This window comes from Onychostruthus taczanowskii, unplaced genomic scaffold, assembly GCF_017590055.1.
Source record: "Onychostruthus taczanowskii isolate IOZ18803 unplaced genomic scaffold, ASM1759005v1 scaffold122, whole genome shotgun sequence".
Classification (NCBI taxonomy): Eukaryota; Metazoa; Chordata; class Aves; order Passeriformes; family Passeridae; genus Onychostruthus; species Onychostruthus taczanowskii.
This window is the reverse complement of record NW_024498374.1, coordinates 420708-442059: the sequence shown is the minus strand read 5'-3', so window position 1 is coordinate 442059 and position 21352 is coordinate 420708. Positions and strand designations below refer to the sequence as shown.

The window sequence follows — 21352 nt, the reverse complement described above, 5'->3', positions numbered from 1 at the left end:
ATTTTGTTCATATCAACATCTATTTTCACATTGCACCAAGCCATTCACGTGTTAACAAGTGTGCTCACTTTGACTGTGTATTACTTATAATTTTTTACTCCTTCTTTTCCTGTTCTCAGATGTTTCAGGCATTTGTACTGAAAACACTCAAAAACTGAACTTAAACACTCAAGTAATTAATCATAGATTGCAAACAAACTGAAGTTGAACAATGCTTTAATAATCTATTGATTTAAAATCATGCACCCAGACTATTCATCTGATCATTAGAGATAAGGCAAACAAAAAAAAAAAAATCATTTACTTGTGAAGAATGTCAGATATAATGAAGGCCTCCTCAAACAGGAATAGTTTCTTCAAGTGTTTGACTTCTGAAAAATACGTGGAATAGAGACTATCTGGAGACCAGCCCTGTAGGAAGAGATCTGGGGTTTTGGGTAGAGTTGGGTTTTGGCAATGAGCCAGCAGTGCCCTGGCAGCCAGGAGGGCCCCGTGCCCTGGGGGCATCAGGCACAGCATCAGAGCCGGGCAAGGGAGGGGATTGTCCTGCTCTGCTCTGCACTGGGGCAGCCTCGTCTCCAGTGCTGGGGCAGTTCTGGTGCCACAATCTTAGGACATCAAACTATTGCAGTGTATCCAGAGGAGTGCAAATAAGATGGTAGAATGCCTCAGAGGCAGGACTTAAAAGAAGCTGCTGAAGTCACTTGGTGTTGCAGTGTGCTTTTATACTTTGTAATAGTTCTGATTTTGTACCCCCTTATTCTCCCCAGATGATGTACCCCTTTTTGTACCCCCTTCCTCTACCTGTGTAACCATTCTCCTGTGTTGAGATCATCCCCCAAATCCCCGCCCTGGCTCTCTGTCAGTCACTCAGCATCCCATCCCTTCTATCTAGATCTTTCGGTCAAAGCTGTCGAGTGATTAGCCCGAAGCCAGGGGTCAGCCCCCCAAGGATGATGTTATACGCTATCCCAAATGTCCATCCCCTAAGGCTGTATCCCTGGAGGGTCTTTATTGGTCAGCAAATGTATCTACCCTCGGTTTCCTCCCCCCCTTTAAATGTAACCTCGAGACTCCTTTGTCTTGCTCTGAGCACGGCGCACCCTGAGGAGAGGGGCTCCCTGGGGAGCTCCGAATAAACCTTGGACTGGCCCCCTGTTCAGAGTCGGCCTTTTACCCTCCACCAATGTCTCCAGCGTCTCCTCTGATGCAAAGGTGACTAGCCTAGCTGCCCTCAGTACCCTCAGGGCACCAGAGAGTGTCCCCCCATTGTCGGTCACTTCGGGGCTGCCCCCCCCGCTGTTTGCCGACCCGGGGCTGGCCGGGGTTCACTGGGAGGCACCCAGAGAGACGGAGACAACTTGGCTTGTACATCCTGGGGAAGAGAAGGAGTCCATTACAGGCTACATCTTGCTCAAGGGTTAGCAGCAGAGGTAGAGACACTGATGTCCTCTTTCTGCTGGTCAGAAATAAGACAGGAGGATTTAGAATAAAACTCTTTCAAGGGAAGTCCAGATTGGATATTCGGAATGGTTCTTTGCTGAGAGGTTGGTTGGCCACTGGAACAAATTCCTGTGGAAGTGGTCTCGCCAACAAGCCTGTCAAAGTTCAAGGAGTGACTGGATGATGCCCTTAGTCATATGATTTAGTTTTTAGGTAATCTTGAGAGGAGCAGGGAGTTGGTCTAGATGATTCTTGTGGTCCCCTTCCAACTTGAGATACTCTATAGTTCCATGATTCTGTGACTCGAACACTTAAGTTACACTTGAGTGGTAAGTCATATTCTTCCACAAGCTCTGCCACCCTCAGTAATTTAACAGCATATACATATAACCATACACATATATGTGTACATGCTCCCACCTTTGCCTGTACTTAATTACAGATATGTGAATGATTCCTTGATTTGAATAAGACTACTCATAAGTCTAAGCATCTGTTTAAGTGCTGCGCTTGGGACTGAACACATAGAAATGAAGATAAAACCCACAGAATTTCATTTAGTCCTAGTGAAGCCAGTAAGATTCTTGCCACTGCCTGTGGTGAGAGCTGGATGAGATCCAAGCCTGGATGAAGTACTCAGCATGAGAAAGCCACTGAAACGTGCAAGGCATTTATAACTAAAAATGTATCTGAAGAAAAGTGGCATTTTCTGATATATAAGCATGAGTTTGTTCAGAATCTGTGACACTGAAAGTCTATTATCTGTAGTCATGTATTATCAAAGGGAAAAACTAGCAGGCATTGTGGGAGTAAGGTCTCTAAGGCTATACAGAAGAGAAAAAACATCTTCAAAAATGAGGCTATGCATTATGTTTAGGAGGAAACAGTAACAAAATAAAGCTTTTCCTTAAATCACACTGCATTAAACACAAGTCTGAGGTGTTTTGTTTACCTTTCCTTTTCTTCCAGATGGACAATTTTTGAGCCACTCCTGAATACTTAAAAATATGATATTCAAGTATTAAATGTGAAGTCATATTTTTCAAGTGCATAACCCTCAGGTAAATATTAGCAGTCTCTGGCAGACAAAATTATTTTGCAGCCTGCTCCTCAAAAACGTATCCGTGAACAGATTGGGCACTTCAGTGGGTTTGTTTACTGCATCCTGCCTGTCAGAGATGACCATATTCTTAGAATTCTTCATACAATGAGTCAATCTTGAAAAGAAAAACAAAAAATTGTCTGTATAAGGATTACATAATCAAAAGGTTTTCTTTGCGTATTTTGAAAAACATCTTTCCTTTCCTTCCTTGTCTCATCTGCTCATTTTTTATTCAAACTTTTATAATCTGGCACTTGAAGTCCTTCAGGGTAAGTGCATTACATGAGGTAACTCCATTACATGAGTTATTTATCAAGTACAAGGAAACATAGAGTAAATCCTGATTCAGGACTAGTTCTAAACAACAGCAAAGTTGCCTAGAGCTGATGTGCATCATTTGAGCTTAGATAGTCCATACACATGAATGGATATCATACAAAGAATTAGCAGTAAAATATGAACTACAGGTCACTGAACATTGTTATTTTTCTATGAAGTAGTTGATTTTCAATACTGGAAATATCTTTGCCCCATTAAAGAATGTTCAACTCAATCAATATTCTCTACAAATACACAAGTACTAGTGTTAAATCCCCACAATGAAATGTAGTGTCTCACAAAGCTTTTGGGAAGTTTGCCAAGCAACCTCTGTGGGGTTATTCTTAAACATGTACAGCTCGATGTCTTACTAAAAAGGGGACACTTAATTCAAATTAACTTTCCTGCTATCAAACAGATTTCAGTATGCTGAAATCCAGAGGGATTTTAATGATGCCAACGTGTTTTCTGGTGCCAGTATTTTATAAACATTCAGATATTTATTCAAGAGCAAAAAAAGCTTTGCAATTCATATAGGCTGAGAGAGCAGAAGAAGAAGTGAGATATATCACATGTTTGAAGAACATAGTCCACTTGGTTTGAAGTCTGGGTTATATTTAGCCTCTGCAGCATTCAAATTCAAAACATATAAGCAATTTTGTCCTACAAAGTTGTCCTTTTCTGAAAAAAAGTCTAATTCAGCATTTTGGTTTTGAACCATTACCATCTGCTTCTTTTACTTGGGGTTTTTCAGAGTCCTTTACAGAGTTTTTCTAGCAAAATCATATTTGACAAATAAAACTAATGTTGTGCTTTGCATCTAAAGGATCACAATTACTGTTTCCACTGTGGCCACTCTTTTCTTTCATGCGCTGCATGTGCCCTAGAAAACATTCTTGTTTATAATTAATAAAAAAATGGGTGACTTATTTTTGAAGATGTATTCCCCTTGTAATGTAGCTTTCATGAACTGCACCTGCTTCAGCTGTAGAATCATTGATCAATCATGTGCGCAGAGACACAATACTTTCCACAAAAAATCCATTAAAAGGTAGAGCAATCAGACAGTTTCTTTTTGAAAACATGATCTGTGCTCCTGGATTTGCTCGTTAATACCTCAGGTGGTATTGTACAAGCAAACTCACAGATAAATTAGCTTTTACTCTGTTTAGCCCAAGCAATAATTCCTTTTCAGGGTGCTTCATTTTCATTTATTCTCTGGTTCAATTCTGTGCTGACAGTTTGCATTAATGAAGCAATGTGTTAATTGAACATAAGCCACAATACAAATGCAACATCTCTGTCCTGAAATTAATAACCATCATTTGTAAACCACATCATGTATTTTATTGTAGGAATAATTTACTGATGGGGCATTTTATGCTTAGCAGTGATTAAGAAACTGTGCAATTTACAACAGAAACAAACGGAGCTGTATAAAATGGGTAATAAAATGTGTGTAGATGTATATAAATTTGGTAATATGAAACATAAATTAAAAGTTTAAGTGCTTCTGTAATATAAGGCAAAGTAGAAGGGGCTTTTCTTCTTATTATCCCTCAGACTGATATGCAGCCCAATAAAAGATCCAAATTTACAGGAGGATTTTCTTTATATAAAAACAAACCCTTTCAGTAGATGGAAGCATCTGTTTTAGCCATTAATAACACGTGTAATGTATATGGTGCTTTGAACTAAATGTTTCCATTATAACTGAAAGCCCATTTGCAGCAGTGCCTGGGTGTGATCAGTCATAGTGTCACCCTAGCATACGATAGCTGCTGCAGAGCAGGAGCTTGGGCATATGCTTCACCAGAGCTCTCTAATGTCACTCTCAAGCAGCAGGGGGGAAACATTCCGTGCACCTTGACACCATTAGTGTGGAAAGTAGCATAGGTTCCTGTGATTTGCTTGGCAAGTGCACTAAATGCTGGTACATGTTTCTAAAAGTTAAGTTGCCACACTGAAACTTATTATTGGTTTATGATTTATTAGCACTTCTCTCATGTTCTCTCTCCTGATAACAGCAAAATGGTATCCTTTACTCATTTTCCCCAATTCTTTCTTCTTTTTAGAGGTTTGAGCAAAAGCCATTTTATAAACAGAGGTTTAGGAAGAAGTCTTTAAGTTTTTAAAATGAATGAAGGAAAGCCCGCACCTGCATTATTGACCTTAAATACTGTTAGCTAATGTAGCGCAAAGGCATTCAGCAGATTTTTCACACCAACGTTTTCTGGGCAGCATTCCAAAACATAGCAGGAGTTTAAAATGACCCCAAGTTTGTGAATGTGAATGGAGCCATTATAGGATAATCGTCTTTCCCAAGCTTTAAGTTACATTTACCAGCTTAGACTGAACTAAGGATTTTTTTTCTAAATTAGAAGCTTTAACTCCTTATAAAGTTAATTCTTCTGCAGGTTTGATCTGTTGTTTTTTGAGTTTGTTTGTTTTTGTTCAGTAATGCGCAGTTAAACCATTCCTAGTTTGTCTATGCAAGAAAAGTCTGCAATGGCTTGACAGATGCAGATATTATAGTGCTCTCTTTGATGAAAATTAAGAGATCATTTTAGTGCTCAGGCTTTCAGTATCACATTTACACCCCTCACATATAAATTTGGTGTGTGGCTTTGCTAATGCCCTACAGTACATTATCAAAAAACATGTTGACTATGGGGAACTAACACACTTAGGGCTGTGATGAAATTTAATTGCAAAACTCTCTACACAACAATCATTTGATCTGCTGTCTGGAACATGTAAAGAGCAAAGAACACCTGGGTTGTTGCTGTGTGTCCTTTAAAAGCCCCAGCTGCATGGACTCTGTAAATGGGGGGGGTTCCCTGTTCAGCATGATTCACATGGCATATCTGCCTCGCTAATTTTGTATTTTGGAGTAGTGCTGAATCCAAGCTCAGCAGCTGGTAAGCTCCCAGGACCCCATAGAATCACACTGGAAGCCTGTCAGCATAATTTCACAGAAATCATTTTATTTCTGTGAAGTGTGTTAGTATGATCAGTTCAGTAGCTACCATGAGAATACAGTCCCACAGAATGGCTGTTCTGCTCTACAGTGCACATTGTGTCGTTTAAGCAATTTTTTTTTTTTTAAATTTCTTTCTTAGAGTTAAATACTTTTTTTTTTTTTACAGTATTAAGACTTTTCTTGTGGAGAAAGAGGTATCCCTTTTTGGGGTGGTGAAAGGCCATTTTTAAATACCCACATGGAAAAGGCATAACAAACTTCTGAAAACTGGCATGTGTGAGCAGTAAGACCAGAGGAGATTCTCCTCTTTATCTAAATCATGTCTAAGTGAAATTAATGTCCTTCATACTACACAGTGATAAAACCACTAAGTTTTTGTAGTTCAGGCTATTCATGTTTTATTGAAGAAAATACATTGCCTATGGGAATAAAATTATATTTTTAAGCTTGGTAAGTTTGCTTACTTTTCCTTGTTGTAGCTGAAAATCAGAAACTAGAATTAGTTGGATTAGTAAAACAACTGCATTTGTCCCGAAGCCATGACCGAGTTTGGTAACCCAGTGAGAAGGGTGTTTCTGTCACAAATACGTAGGAGGCCCTCAGTCTGTCAAGCAATTAAGTGGACCTGAATAATCCTATGTAATTAAGCTTCTTACTGCATAATTATCTTTATTTTAAATGTGTCTTTTGATGAAACATCTGTTCCCTGCTCTAGATTTGAAAAGATATACCCATGCCCACGATGAAAATGGTGCTCGTGAGGCCATCACACATGGTGCTGCTCAGTTCCTTGGCGACAAATGTTGTAATTTGCTTCGTCTTTGCATGCAAAAGGCAGGTGCTGTTGCATCCACAGCCTGCTTTGCCTGACCTCCATGCTCGCTGCAGCTGCCTTTCACATTGTTACCCAGAGACATTATTGTGTTTGAAAACCCGGCTGAGGATCATCACGCAATGAGGCGGGGAAGGGACGCTCCCAGTGTAAGGACTGTCAGAGCTCTTGGAGGTGGCCCTGACAACCTGCTAGGCAATAAGGGATTAAAAAAAATCCAAAAGCAACAACAAAAATATGAGCCCTAATAATAGAATTTCTTTTTCTTTTTTTTTTTTTTTTCTCTGACATCAAATACTGCTTGGCTGCTGCTACAAAGAAGGCTATTGAATTTCTGTTAAATATGTTACCATTTCACAGATATTTTCAATTTGTAGATGGTATACCTTCTTTTACAAATGAAAGTCTCTATTAAATAGAAGTACCTTCTCTTACGCTTTTTAAGGCAGAGAGAATTTCTACTAAATGCAGGAATTATTTTCCCCTTTCTCTTATATAGTACATTTGCTACTAATTGTGGATTTTTACACTTAGTTTCTATTTCTTTTCAGCAGAATCACATGGAAGGCTGGTGAATTGTGCTTGGCAACTCTAAAGACCAAGGTTGGAGCTTCCATTTACTCCCTTTGGCTCTGGGATGCTCAGGAATGCATCCTTAGGCTTCTCAGAAGTACAGATAGCCTCAGTACGATTTCTGCAGACCACCAAGCACAAAGACGTCTGGGTCTCACTAATTATCTTCTCTTCTTTATGTGATATTTACATCTCTATCTATAGGAGGAGATCATGTACAAACACAGAGAGGCCTATTTTGCAGTCTCATGGGGTCCTATGTTCAAGAGGGGAGCTTAGCCACTTTCTGGTTGAGCAGACAATACAGGTATGCTGACACAGTATGGTTCACAGTCAGATTCAAGTCTTTAAATTTGGCCCTCTCTAGTAAAAATTACTAAAGGCACAGCTGTTAACTTTGTAGGAAATGGGCTAGATTCTTATTTTTCAGTACTACTCTGCTACCTGCTTTTATACTGTGTTGGGTCGTGGAAACTCTCAGAGAACAGCTGAACACTGTTCTTGAAGCTGTGGGTGATGGCAGAATCATAAATACGTATGATTGCTCCTGGATTCTCACTTACCTACTCTGTTACCATACAAACCTTCTTTTAATTATCTAACTAATTGCAAAATAAACCACATTACTGAAACATCAGTTTGATGGCTCTTTTTGATAATACATGGCAAATAGTTGAGAGAGTTTAAACTTGCATGACTTTTGCTGGTCAGCACATCTGAATGAGCTGTTGAAAATAGCTTCGGAAGGCATATAAACAGGCTGACATTCTGCTGTATTTAGAGTTCCCAGGCACAGCCTTGGCTAAATTTTGAAAATATTCTGGAAGGAAATAGTTCTAAGCAGCATCCTGTCAGCAGCCCTCATTACTGTCATGTATCCGATTTTCAAAACAAATTGATCCACTCTGCTGTAGAAATTCTGTGGCAAACCATTTGGTCTGGGTTGTCAGAATTCCTGGACCTTAATTTTTCATGACAGTGCTTACTAACACCACTTTTTGTACGACTTTATGTCTAGCATTTAAGGCAGGGTGATAGTGGTATTATCCAAGAGAAACTGAAGTCTGGAAGCACTGTTGGAGAGGACAGAGCGGGATGATCAGCTGTGTGTAAGTCTCAAGTGTCTGACACAATGAGGAGCTGTCTGGCCCACACCACACCCAGCGAGTGCTGATCATCATACCTTGGCCCTTTCACCTAAGAACCTGTTGTAAATCACTGCGAGCAAGACATGCTGTCTCCCTGCTCCCTTACCTTTTTGTTCTGCCACTCAAGGAGTCCCATCATATTCAGACATCCAAACTGCAGTAATTTCCTGAGCACACCATTTTACCTGAAAAAACAACATATCATGCTGATGTGATTGAAACCATAATAATGGTAACAGCAACATATCATATTGTTCTCTATTCCCCACTTTGACCATGGCACCTACTGTCACCATATGTATCTGTGTTTTGCATTATCCCTTTAAAACTGCCTTTCCAAATAGATTTGCCTCTGATTTTTTCATGAGGTATGAACACAAGGTCCTTCCTTGAAAACGGTAATAGTTATGGGACAAAATATTTGAGAATGCCCCTGAAGGATTTTCAGAAACTAAACAAAATGGAGAAATAGGTCAACAGGAATCTCATGAAATTGAACAAGGACAGAGAGGAGCATCTGCCATGGGAAGGAATAACCTCTTGCAGAGAGAGATGCTAGGGACTGCCTGGTTGAGCAGTGTCCTGGGGTTGCTGGCTGCAGCAAGCTGAGCATGAGCCAGCAATGTGCTGATCAAACACATCTAGGGCTGTTTCAACAGGAATGTGGCCAGTCAGTCACTGGATGGAATTCCCCTCCTGCTCAGAATTTTTTGACCACATCCATATACTGCATGCAGTTTTGGATTCCTTAATGTGAGAAATAAATCAGTTTGAACTTAGGGGGCCAGTGATGTGGTTGGGCTTAGGGCACTCGCCCCGTGAGGAGAGGCTGGAGGACTGGGCCTGGTTAGAGAAGGGGCAGCTCCAGGGCTCTTAAAGCAGACCCCACTGCCTATAAGGGGTTGTTGTGCCTGGAGCCAGGCTTCCTCAGCAGGCCACAGAGAGAGGGTGAAGGACACAACAGGCTGGGACTGGCCATAAGGAAACCTTTGCCCAAAATACAGATGAGCAGTGAACTCTTTTCCTGGAGTGCTTGTTTAACTCCTTGGCTGATGGAGCTGAGGAATATATTAGACTGAAACCTCCTGAGCTCCCTCCTGACCTGAGTTTTCCTCTGCTTGTGTCTTGTGCTTTCCCTTGGATGCAAGAGACCTTAATCTGTGGTTGGTTTATAAATATATCTTCACTGTTAAGCAATGTGGTTTTCTACTCAGGCTGGTCTTCATTTGGAGGAAGGGATGTTAATAATGAGCTCATGTGGTCCTGTATCATAATGTGCTTCTGCTCTAATTATTTTTTTTTTATTTATACAACTTTCCAAACCTGCTTCTGTTAAGACTGTTTTCCAAATGATTGTGGTTACATGGTTGTTTTATTTCTGGTAATAAGTTAGGGAGACTTTAAGCCCATGTTCATAGCTTTTTCTTTAGAATGATGCCATTTGTAGCAGAATATTGTAGCTAGGCTGAGGACCAGACCTGGTTTTACAGGTTTGTTTTTCTTCCATAATTGTAAGAATATCCCTAAATTATAAAGCTGTTGAAAATTTCAGTTTGGAACAGAGGTTATTTTTACACATGAGCCACCACAATGTAACTTTAGTACCCAAAGATGAGGAACGTGTCCTTCCCACTGTCATATTGCTAGTTTGACCTTCTTCTGTACTATTTGACAGAGGCTGGTCCCAGATGAAGGAGAAAAAAGCCCGAGTAGAAAGCAAAGAAGTTAAGGAGCCAGAGAGGAAGAAATAAAAAGTAGAACTTGAACATGGGTTTGGTAGGTAAGAACTGATAATGTCAGGATATTTGAAATGGGATCTTGAAGAAGTAAAACTAAATAAATTGTCACAAAGGAGAAAGAAGGGAGGAACTAAGAATTAAGATCTTCCCCAAATCCCAAAAATGCAGTTTTTTATTTTTGTGATGGAATATGTAGCATTAGCCATGTTGAGTAATTTTGCATTTTTCTGGCTTTTACCTACATATACAGGCTGATTTCTTAGTCTTTCCTAAGTTTAAGTTCCATTGAGGTCAAAAGGGATACAGAAAATGTAGGTCTTGCTATTTTAAATTGCAACTGGGGGCAAACACACTTTCTATAATTAGCAAAGATATAGCAGAATATTGAAATTACAGTAACATAGCTCTGAATGTGTTGAATTCTTGCAGAGTTTTTAATATAATTTCCACTTGTCAACATCTATTTCAGATGGTTTTATTGCTAAAGACAGTTAGCAATTTAGATAAAATGTATTTTATGAATACTATCTATCCGCAGTCTTCTCTGTGAAATACTCAACTGCATAGAGAATTTTCCTTTTAAAGACTGTGAATACTGACATGAGAATTGCTTTACTTTACAATAAAATTTGCAAATTGCATTCCCATTTTGTGTGCTCTGTATGCAAATTGGCTTGATTGAACTCATTTGAATGGCTTATATGCTGGATGGGTGTGTAATGGGTAATAAGCTTTTTTAATGTTCTTTTATGTTGTTTTTTTTTGTTGTTGTTTTTTTTTTTTCCCCCAAAATGTGTTCCAATGAAAACTCCCTTTCATATGTTTAAAAAGCCCTCCCAGGGCATTTCGTTATCAAAGAGCAAAGATGGAATTTTCAAAAGAAAAACACCTGCATAGAAACTGCTCCGTCATTCCTTCTGTCTTAGTTCTGTTCCTGAATATCCTACAGATCAGTTCTAGTTCTGTTTTTCTTTCCCAGCTTCCTATACTTGCAGACTGCACGTCATCCAGTATATGGATGACGTCATCTTCTGCAGAAAGTTCTGTGTGAGGGAAGACTGCTGTCAATGAACTAATAGGGCAAAAAAACCTTTCTTGTTTACATTGATAAGGATCTGAAGACACTCAGTAGAGGTTCACCACTGTGCTACTACTGTATATGAGAAAGGGATTAGACCTCTGGAAGCAAAAAAGGAGCTATTTTAAACATTTTTTTAAGTGATTAGGAAAAAGGAGAGGAGGAAGTAAAGCTAATTTGAATCTGTCTCTGATTGCTTTCAATTACACTTTTTCAGTGTTCACACAGCCCCTGCAGGATCTGATTTTTGCTCGTATGGAGTGCCATCCCACACTTTATTTAGCAGGTTTGTGGGCAAATGTTTCTTTGGAGCAAAAGGAAAACACTGTTGTCCATGTGATGGAAAATGGGTGGAGAGAATGTGTTTCAACAGATTGTACCTTACAGGAGTTTCAGGTCAGAACGCAGGTCACAGCTGGAAAGGCCGGTTAAGACCTTGCCTGTCTTTGGGGAATTCCTCTATCACTGTAAACCTGACAGTCAGTAACTCCACTGTGTATATATGCATTTGCTAAGCACGATGGTCTCTGCACAACAGCTGGAGTTGCCACTCAGTGCTGGAGCTGAGCCAGTATTCTGCCTCCACAAGTGGTCAGCCCTCAATCAGAATGGAACCTACTCTTTCTAAAAAAGTTACAGAGAAAAATTACTCAAAGACACTTCAGTTTTTTAAGAAGAACAAGAAAACGAACAGAAAACTGCTGCTGCATTCTTCTCTTCTTGTTTGTATTTCTTGGGTTTTTTTTTAATGGAAATAGTTGTTTCAGTACCATTTCTCACTAATTAACCCAAATCTCTGGCAAGCTCTTTGCCTAACAGTTTTTTCCAAGAAGGTTTCTGGCACTAGACAATCAAGAGGACTATCCACACAGAGACTGGAAAGAGATATTTGGAGTAAGCAGATAATCCACAAAGGAGGAAGGAATACTGCAGAGGAGCTGCAGATGATGCACCAAAAGGATGAGGAGCCATTTGAATGGATCATGTTGACAAGGCAAATAGAGAATTAGTAGCAGGAGAGATGTGCTGATACAAACTGAAAAGAATTGAGAAACCTTTCTCATTTCCCAAAATGCTTTTACTGCCAACATTGTCAAAGGGTCTTAATTTGTGTAGTGCAATGGAAGTTTGATTACCATCCCCTAACATTTTATGAAGAAGGGAGATTTTGGAAAGATAAATTTACTTTGAGATTTTGTAGTGAAAAGGGATCTTAAAGCCACTTGTACCTAAACCCCTCCACAAAAGCTTTTGAAAGGGAATGTCTTCCCTGCCTTTCAGCCACTTTTTATTCTAGGGATGTGGGGATAAAAGAGCAAGCAAGAGAAAAGGGAGGAAGTTTCTATAACACATTAGGATACTAATATTTCAGACTTTTTCACTAAAACAGGAGTTTTGTGTTAAAAATATGTGCAAGAGATCTCAATATAGAAAAGAACTAAGTGAAAAACCCTTTATTGGTGTTTCAGAGTGAAACTGCTTTGTTAGTGCTTAGTGTGAACTTTAAATTCTTTTGCAGTTGGGTGTCCTTGGCTTATATTTGATGTCTTTTTTTGCTTAATACATTCCTTTGAATAGTCTCTGAATTCTGGATAAGCTTTTCTCATCTAAAAATCATATTATAGGTACTGTGAATATTCTAATTTTCTTCTTTCTGTGTGTTAGTATTAAAACCTCATAATTACACTGAAAGCTTTAAAAACCCTCTGTGGCATGTATTTAACAACCCATTTGCATATTTGATATAGCATCGTAAAAAGTGTAAATTCAGGTCCATAAAAAGAACTTGTAGGAACTAGAGAAAATGAGCAAGAAAGCATGAAAATCTTGATCTTGCTACAGACTGTTGTTCTTTGAATGAAACAAAAGCAACAACAACAAAAAAGGCACATTGTAAAGTCAGTTGCAAACTGAACTTTTTCATGTGATCTTCATGATCTCTAGCTTTCCACTGGATTGATGGTACCTTTGTTGGTTTTGATCCTTTGAATTTCAGAGTCGTTGTGTGTACCATAGGATTTGTTGGGTCTTCTTGTTGGTTTTGGTGTCTTGTGGGTTTTTATTCCACTTGTAAAAATTTGGAATAAAGAAGAAAGTTGACCAGTTTCTTTGGTATTTGGATCACTTTTAACCTAGGAAATGGACATTGGATTACAGATGGCTTAGCATAATTAAGTGGTAAAGGCACAGGAAGACACTTATATGTTTCAAGGCCCTTGTTCTTACCTCAGTTCAGCAAAGAGAAAAAAATTAAAGATAATATCAACTTTAAAAAAATTACTGAAAACATTATCTTTTTTACATAGTACATTACGTTGAAAAGACTGCATCCCCATTAGCCGTAAGTAAATAAGCAAAAAAACCCTCAGAGATTTAAAAATTCAAAGGTTGTTCTTCTGGACAATACTGGTTATTGTTCTGCACTCTGAAAAATATTGTTCTTATTAGAACAATCTGAAGCATTTATGAGCCATCTAGTTTACAGCAAATTATTGCAATGACTTCTGCTCTAGCTGTGTTTTTCTAGTTTGTATTGTCCTTGGGTTTCCTCTATTTCTAGATAGACAATTGTACCAAAATTTATAACTGAATTATTGATTGCTATCCCCAAGCCCTGGATAATATTTTTGTTCACTGTTCTGCTCATGATTCCTAAATTAGAATGGCCATTCTCTGAGAACCTCATGTTACAAGGTAGTTTACTAAAACTAACCCCTGACCTTTCAATAAATTATTTCTAAGCTATCTGTTGTCCTTTGATAACTAGTGGCTGCTTTTGTCTTTGAGTTGGCGACATCAAGAGACAAATGCAAAACCTTCTCCTAAAAGCTCTTTGGGGATTTCCTTTGATTCAATTTGCTTTAACAACATGTAAGGGAATTGCCTGAGAGCACCATCCTTCACTAATACCTCTTAGGATTAGTTTAGTTACTTCTGCTGTCAGAGATACCTCAGCAAGCAGTGTAAACAGTATTGCAAGTACCGGGTAGTAGTAACTGGTGGACAAATACAAAATTTAAAGCATTATTAGTCAAATTCTAATTGTGTAGAGTGCTGTGAAAGAGTTAGAAAGCAGGCTTTCTCTCCCTGGGCAGTTGAGATGTTGGTAAACTCAGAAAAAGAACCAAATCCTCTCCAAATCCTCTTGAAAGTAAAACATTAATTTAGACTGTTCTTTTTCAATTCTGGATGCAATCCATATGGTGAGAACTGCACTCACTGAAGAGGGAAAAACACCAAGCAGGATTTTCCAGGAAAATTCTCCAGAAGAAAAAAAAAAAAAAAAAAAAAAAAAGGCAAACCTACACCAATAATTTATTTGCTGCAGTCTCCTAAGTGTTCACACTGGGGTCTAACACAAATCTCCTCTCCTCTCCTCTCCTCTCCTCTTCCTGGAGCTTCCCTTCCCAGAACTTCTCTTCCCCTCCTAGAACTTCACTTCTCTCTCCTCTTTCATTTTCTCTTCATTAGTACTTTAATCTGCTTTTCTTTGCTGCCACATGTTGTGGGAACTGGGGAAGAGGAAGTCATTGAAAACCCGCTGATGAGAGTAGATGAGAGGACAGGATCTTTCCTGTTGGGTGCAGCTCTGTCTTAGAACAGCTTAAGTCAGCTGTGAACCTGCTAAGTTAAAACAATCATGTTGCCTTGTTCCTATAAACCCTTTGTCGTCTCCTTACTTGAAAGACTTTCCTTCTATTCTTCAGTGTTTGTAAGGTGTCTGGGAGCAGGGAGCAAGAGGAGGTGAGAAGGCTCAGATTTGAACAATTAAGCCATTTCTTTGTGGAATTTTTTTCACTGCCAGCTGTCTCTCTGTCAGTGTGGACGGAAGAGTTCTGTCTGCATTGACTGCTCCCTTCTCAAAATCCAGATGTCTATGCTTCTCACAGGGGAAGATATTTGGATTTTAGAGCATCTTTTACAGTGAGGGAAACACACATTCATTGTACATTAATGGCTTGCAACAACTGACTACAAATTCTAGCATGTAGATTTTTCTGCCATTGTAAATCTCACCTAAGTGGCTAGTCTATCTTTTTTTCCTGACTTTATGTCACTCTTCCATTGCATTATTTATTTTCCTCTGCCTCCTGACTTTTGTCGCTTTGTATACCTTCTCCCAGAGAGTGTTTGATTTTTGTAAACCACCGCATGAGTATTAAACATTAAATAGCAGTTATGATCTTTTAGATTTCATTTCTGTTGATAGAATCATGCTGATATCAGACTGCCAAACCAACACTTGAAAACAAATGTTTAAACAACATAATACTGGACTTTGGTACAGAAAACAATTCCTAGAAACCTTGTTTGTAATGAACAGTAGACCAAGCAATAAGCATCTGTTAAGTTTATAAATTGATCCCTTCGATGAGGCTGCAAATTAGTGAAGTGATTTTTCTGGCATTTCTTCAAAGCACTTACAGTACATAGAACTTTGTCACCAGAAAATTTCTTTCAGAGCAGATTTTGTTTGAGAGTTGAGTTTGGTATTAAATGTTGACAAGAAACAGTCTTTTCAAGTGTAGGCATAAACATATAATAAGCCTGGTGCTCTTGTGCAGAAAAGGCTTCACGCCGTCCCTGAGGGTTATACCCTGCCAACTCATTGTGCAGCACTGACTGTTGACTTGTGACAAACAGATTACAAAGCTGGTGTGTTCAGCTATTGTGTTTTGTCTAAGTCCTTTCTCAACCTAAAGCAGCCATTGCAGCAGGGTGCACTAATTGCTCATTTGCTGCAGTGACCTTTTCAACTGGACAGCATCTCATGTCTGTTTTCGAGTTGATGTCTTTTTCCTTTAACTGCAGAGTGCTGTCAGGGACAAAAAGCTGGTGGTGTGAAGTGCCATAAAGTGCCTGCAATGTGCCTGCTATACCCTCCAGAGTTTTGCTCTAAGAACGGCTCAGCATGACTGTGGCTTCTGGGCACTGCATTTGTATACTTCATGATCTTGCCAAGACTAAAGCCAGTAGCATGAGTACATGAGTACAGTATGTTTGTTGAAACACATTTAAAAACCACTTGTGAAAGGCCATTTCTCAGATTAATTTGGGAAAGTGTTACCTACTCACATATGACAGGAACAAAATACTATCAGAAGGAGTGGGAGGAAAGGCCGAAGGACAAAAAAGATTAGATATTTCACTAGTGGTCATAATTATGAAAATTCCTATTTCTTACACTAAAACCATTGTGATTGTGAAGCCCTTTTTTTTTTTCTTTTTTCCCTTTGGTAGTGAACCTTAAGATATCATTAAGCAATATATCAGGTTAACTTTTTTCTTTTATATTTAAATCTTTAAATAGCTGCACCAGGATAGGTATGATTTTCTCTTGTCATGTCAAAGGATAAGAATTGGCTCCTAAGAGCTCCTAAGAGCTACTTTTCTTGTTAGCCAGAAAAAGGTGCTAGTCAAAGAAGTTTTCCATAATGGTAATGATTTCTTCTGGTTTAATTATTTTTCCATCACAATTTCTCTGATTAAATTTATAAAGTAAACATGGTATTTGTTAGCAGGACTTAGTGCCAATACAGCTGAATTCCTGTGTAGGCTCTTCACAGAAACAGCCTGAGTCCCTGATTCAGTGGAAATTCCAAGAAGTATGTTTTAAAACTGCAAATTCAAGGAGTATCTGGTATGCAAGAGGTAAACAATTTTTGTCTGTTTGTTTGTTTGCTTGGTTTTTGTCTTGTTTGTATTGAAATTGCTGCAAAAACAAATTCTGTCATTTCATCCACTGGTGGTGCATCTAAAGAAAGCTTATAGTTTCCACTGTGTAAATCAAGAGGGTTTTGGTCAGCGACAATTAAGGGCCCCTTACATCTCTCCGTGTTGTCTATTAAAGCTTATGATTTTCCTGCTTAAATAGAACTAAGCCAAAACTTTCAGCTTTGAAGCATAATTTACCCAGGTAAAATCTGAGTACACGGTACATGACTGAATATAAATGAAATTGGTTTTACCTGCCCTCAGCCCGTGCTCCCATCTTCCTACTTCTACAGTGTGCCTGTAATTCAGTAGCAGTGTGCTGGCTTTCAGACACACTCCAGCAGTTGAGCATCTGCACCATTGCACCAGAGGCTGTTTGGTCAAACATGAGGTCTTAACAGGCACTGGGTACAGAACCTGCATCATTCCGCACTATTATCTTTGTCATGTTGGAATAGCCTTCACACAATTTAAAATCTGCAAGTTAATAATGAAAACTATAAAACGTATTTCTATTAAAATGAGACAGCTTTGATGTTAGGTTAGTTGGTTTTAATTGCTTAGCAAACTGAAGGCTAAAAATGGACTAAAGGAAGAAAACCACAATAATATCCAGGTTCTGAAATGTACTAGAAACTGATGATGGATGTGGAGTAGCTTTTTCCCTTCCTCACATTTATGATCAGTATCCTTATGCAAGATTTAACATCCTGTGGATTTTTTTATTGCTGAGATTTGCCTAAAAGCAAGAAGCTATGTGAATTCAGTTAAATTTACAGAAAAATGTCCTAATTTGTGATGTGTTTATTTGAGGTTTGGCCATCTCACGGCGTGTTATTTTCCCTATTTTTTGGACATTTTTCGTATATTTTTATCCAAATGCTAAATGTAATAAAATATTTGTCCTTCAAGAAATAAAACACAGAATAAATGAAATCAAACATCAAATAAAAGTTATTTTAAGCCTGCCATAATATTTATATTTTGCACTTATTCAACTTTCCATCTTAGTCTGCTGAGAAGCAACATGACAGAGAAAAGGCTTTCTATTGTTTACTTTTGACACGTACAGGAAGAACAAAGAGAGCAATCAACGATTATTTCATAAGATCCATCCATCTGTCAAATTGTTTCATAGCTTACCACTGCGACTGCAAAATTGGGCATTATAATTTAAAATAAAATAGATGTAAAATGTATGTTTGTTTGTTTGTTTGTTTCTGGTTTTTTCCTTTCAGGTGAATAATGTCAGTGATGAAATACATGATCTATAACCAGACAGGCTAAAGATTGTCACTTGCACTTGCACTGAGATTCAAACTGAAAGCCTGGAAGTGTCCATACTATGAGATTTTGTCAAACTCTCTGCCTAATTACAATGATGACATGTAAACTTATAGGAAGTTATGTTCATTTTTCTGCACTTGAACAGTATCAACAGGCTGGTCCAGCAGAGTTTCAAAACTAGTAGTTTTGAAAATATGTAACTCTTTTTGCTTAGCAATTGCTTTGCAAGGCCCTGGAAAGTAGACAGCAGTCCATAATTTATCCATTTAAGCTATTCAAATTTTCATAGTTGTATTGTAAAATATATTATTTTAAACTTTAAACCAAGATTAACAACATGCCATCTGTGAACTTCTAAGTAAGGAAAAGAATTCAGAAGTTGTGAGTTAAAAATAGTAAGAATAAAAATATTCCCAAAAGATGAGGTAACTTATTATTAGAAATTACATTTGATAGATGTCAGTTTGTCAGCAACAGTTGCTTCTCTTTGATTTTTTTCCCCCTCCATTTACAGAGATGTATTAACTGCTTTGGTTAGACAAATTGGCATAATGAAGACAAGAACATTAACTGCTTGAATTTGAGAACCAGCCCCAATTTTAAACCACAATTAATTTAGCCATACATGACAGCAGATAGATCTAGCAACTGAACACAGTTGTGTGCAGAATGACAGCAGTGACTCACTGCCATTTACCACTACTATCTGTAGAACTTACCTCAATAAAATGGCTTCTATGCATTAAAAAAAATAATATAGAAAAGCAAGTATTCTGGTTTTGTGTTTTTCTCCAACACGTTGCTTCCTAGAAGATCTGGCAGAGACCTGTGGAGCAGGCAAGTAGAGTAGTTTAAGAAAAAATTCCTGGCATTACTTACAAACATGGATCACAACTGTCCTGCTTCACATGACTACTCCTTCAGCAGACCCAGATGTCCAGAAAACACGGTGAGACCCCTCAGAAGATCCATGCACATTCTGTAGTGCCTGTTTAAGCTCATAGTCTCTGGAGTTTTGCAGTTTGCCATCTGTTTTTTGCACTGAAGATTTGAGGTGTATTCATGTGATGGCTGCGATGGTAACACCTCTGGCACAAGTGGAAAATTGCTGTGATATTCTAGGGCTGCTTTAACCAGGCCCATAATCTGCAGATGGTCTCTTTGCCATTTTCCTACCTATTTTGGAACCTTCTATATTTGTCTTCTTCCAAATTAGACTGTTGCTTATTGGATGACTGGCATACAGCTAACTTGTGGGCAAGAACAGCTGACCTTGGTCTGAAGGACAAATTGCTGCAATGTGGCACCTACTGATTTTTTTTCTTTTGCCTCTTTCTAGCACATGCCAAATTCCAAACTAAGTGTTAACTTAGTTAACCCTGTTAACACCATGAAGAGAACATTTCCTTATGGTTTCCATGACATGTATGTTATCTTATTTTTTACTGTTATCTTATTTTTTACTATTTCAAATAATTGTGTCCACTATGAAATAAACCATGAACTGCATCCATGTTGTATATAGTTGTCCTTTCTATCTGCATAATAAATTTTACTTAAATTTATACCATTCAGAAGTAGTTAAACTGAAACAACAGTCTCTTTGACAATTTATGAGTATATAAATGTGCAGGCAGATGTTTATGCTGTCAAAACTGAATTAATTTTTAATTACATTATAAAGTAGAAGATAGTGCAATACTTCTGTGTAGTTAACGCACTGTGTATGACTTCTGCAAGAAAATTCACCATATCTGAAAGAGGAAGTGACCCTGTACAAACAACTCCTTGTTCAGTTGTGACATTCCACTTTCACATTTCAGGAATTGTCAAACTAGATCACAAAAATGTGGAAAGCGAGGATGTTTGTACAGTTTGCATGTGATCACTTATGTGAAGAGCAGCAAACAGCAGAGCCAAGAGACCTTCTCCCTTTCCACAAGAAATGTCTTCACCTACCCAAGGAGAAGGAAAAGTGCAAGACACAGAAATTAACAGATTTATATCTCTGAAGTAGCAAGGGTAACTGGTCTCACACAGAATGATGAAACAACTCCAGCAAGATGTGGAAACATGCAGCTGTAGATCCCTTTACAGCAGAGCACTGGTTCCATGCAGGTTGCTGGTTCCAAGAATGTTCAGGCTACCTCGAATATGCTGTGAACCTTCTGTTGTTGCCAACCTGATATTTCACAGACTGTGACATCCTCAAAATACTCACTAGAGTTATAGATTATTGTAAGAACAAAAATCAGTGTTGTGCAATTTTTATTTGGCTTCTGGACCTTAACACTACAGGGTACAATGGGTTTGCACACCATGTTTGGCTGAAGTTCTCAGACCACCTGAAAAAAAAAAAAAAAGAAAGAAAAGAAAGAGAGAGAGAATAAAACAAGTGAGGAGATTTGTCACATAGTCAATTATTTCCCAGACACACATTTTAAGGTACCACATTGGCTGTCATTTCATGTCTTAATAAAGTCCTGTACCTTGGCAGTGCTGGTTCTGCCAAGTGACATCTGAGGACTCTGCTTCCCACTGCTCAGGGAGCTGCTCATTTGAAGAATGGACACCCATGAGGAAAAGACTGTGTGAAGCAGAGAAGAGAGACTTATGACACTCGGGGGAAGAGTGTGAAAGAACAAACAGGGAGAGCAAAGAGCAGCAAAAGAGAGTAATTAAAATGGAGGGAAGGCCATCAAGGAAGCACAGTGATGCTAGGAAATAGAAAAGGCATCTTGGTGTGGGAGGTATGAAAACCCATCAGCACCTTAAAGGGAAGTGAGAGTGAAGTGGCACTGTGAGTGTCAGAGTTCAGGACATGAGGGAAGGCAGTGTGTTAAAGGGATGAGACATGGGTAGCTGCCACTGACAGGGAGCACAGGCCCTGCAAGGACAGCCTGGGAAGTGGATTGTGTGAGCCAAAAGGTGACTGAAGCAATGTGGCTTCATGAGCAACACTCAGACTTGGGAGCATGTGGGCTGTGACTCTCTAAGGGAGAGAGTTAAGACAGTATGAGAGTGCATAATATATGAAGTACAGTAGTTTTAAGAAGGCAGGGGAAAGGAGATTAAAGGTAATATAAGAAGCAGAATTTTACGTCTTTGCAGAGAGGCCTGAATGAGTAGATCTG

General features: G+C 38.7%; 1 long non-coding RNA gene across 1 annotated transcript; it reads right to left on the bottom strand.

Annotated features, from left to right (window-relative positions):
• Positions 1-1269: 1269 nt before the first annotated feature.
• LOC121331503 lies at positions 1270-19378 on the bottom strand. Its single transcript, XR_005952035.1, has 3 exons — positions 19098-19378; positions 8506-8584; positions 1270-2660 (listed from the first exon to the last, which is right to left on the bottom strand). It is a non-coding gene; the product is annotated as an uncharacterized LOC121331503 (long non-coding RNA).
• Between the last annotated feature and the right edge of the window lie 1974 nt (positions 19379-21352).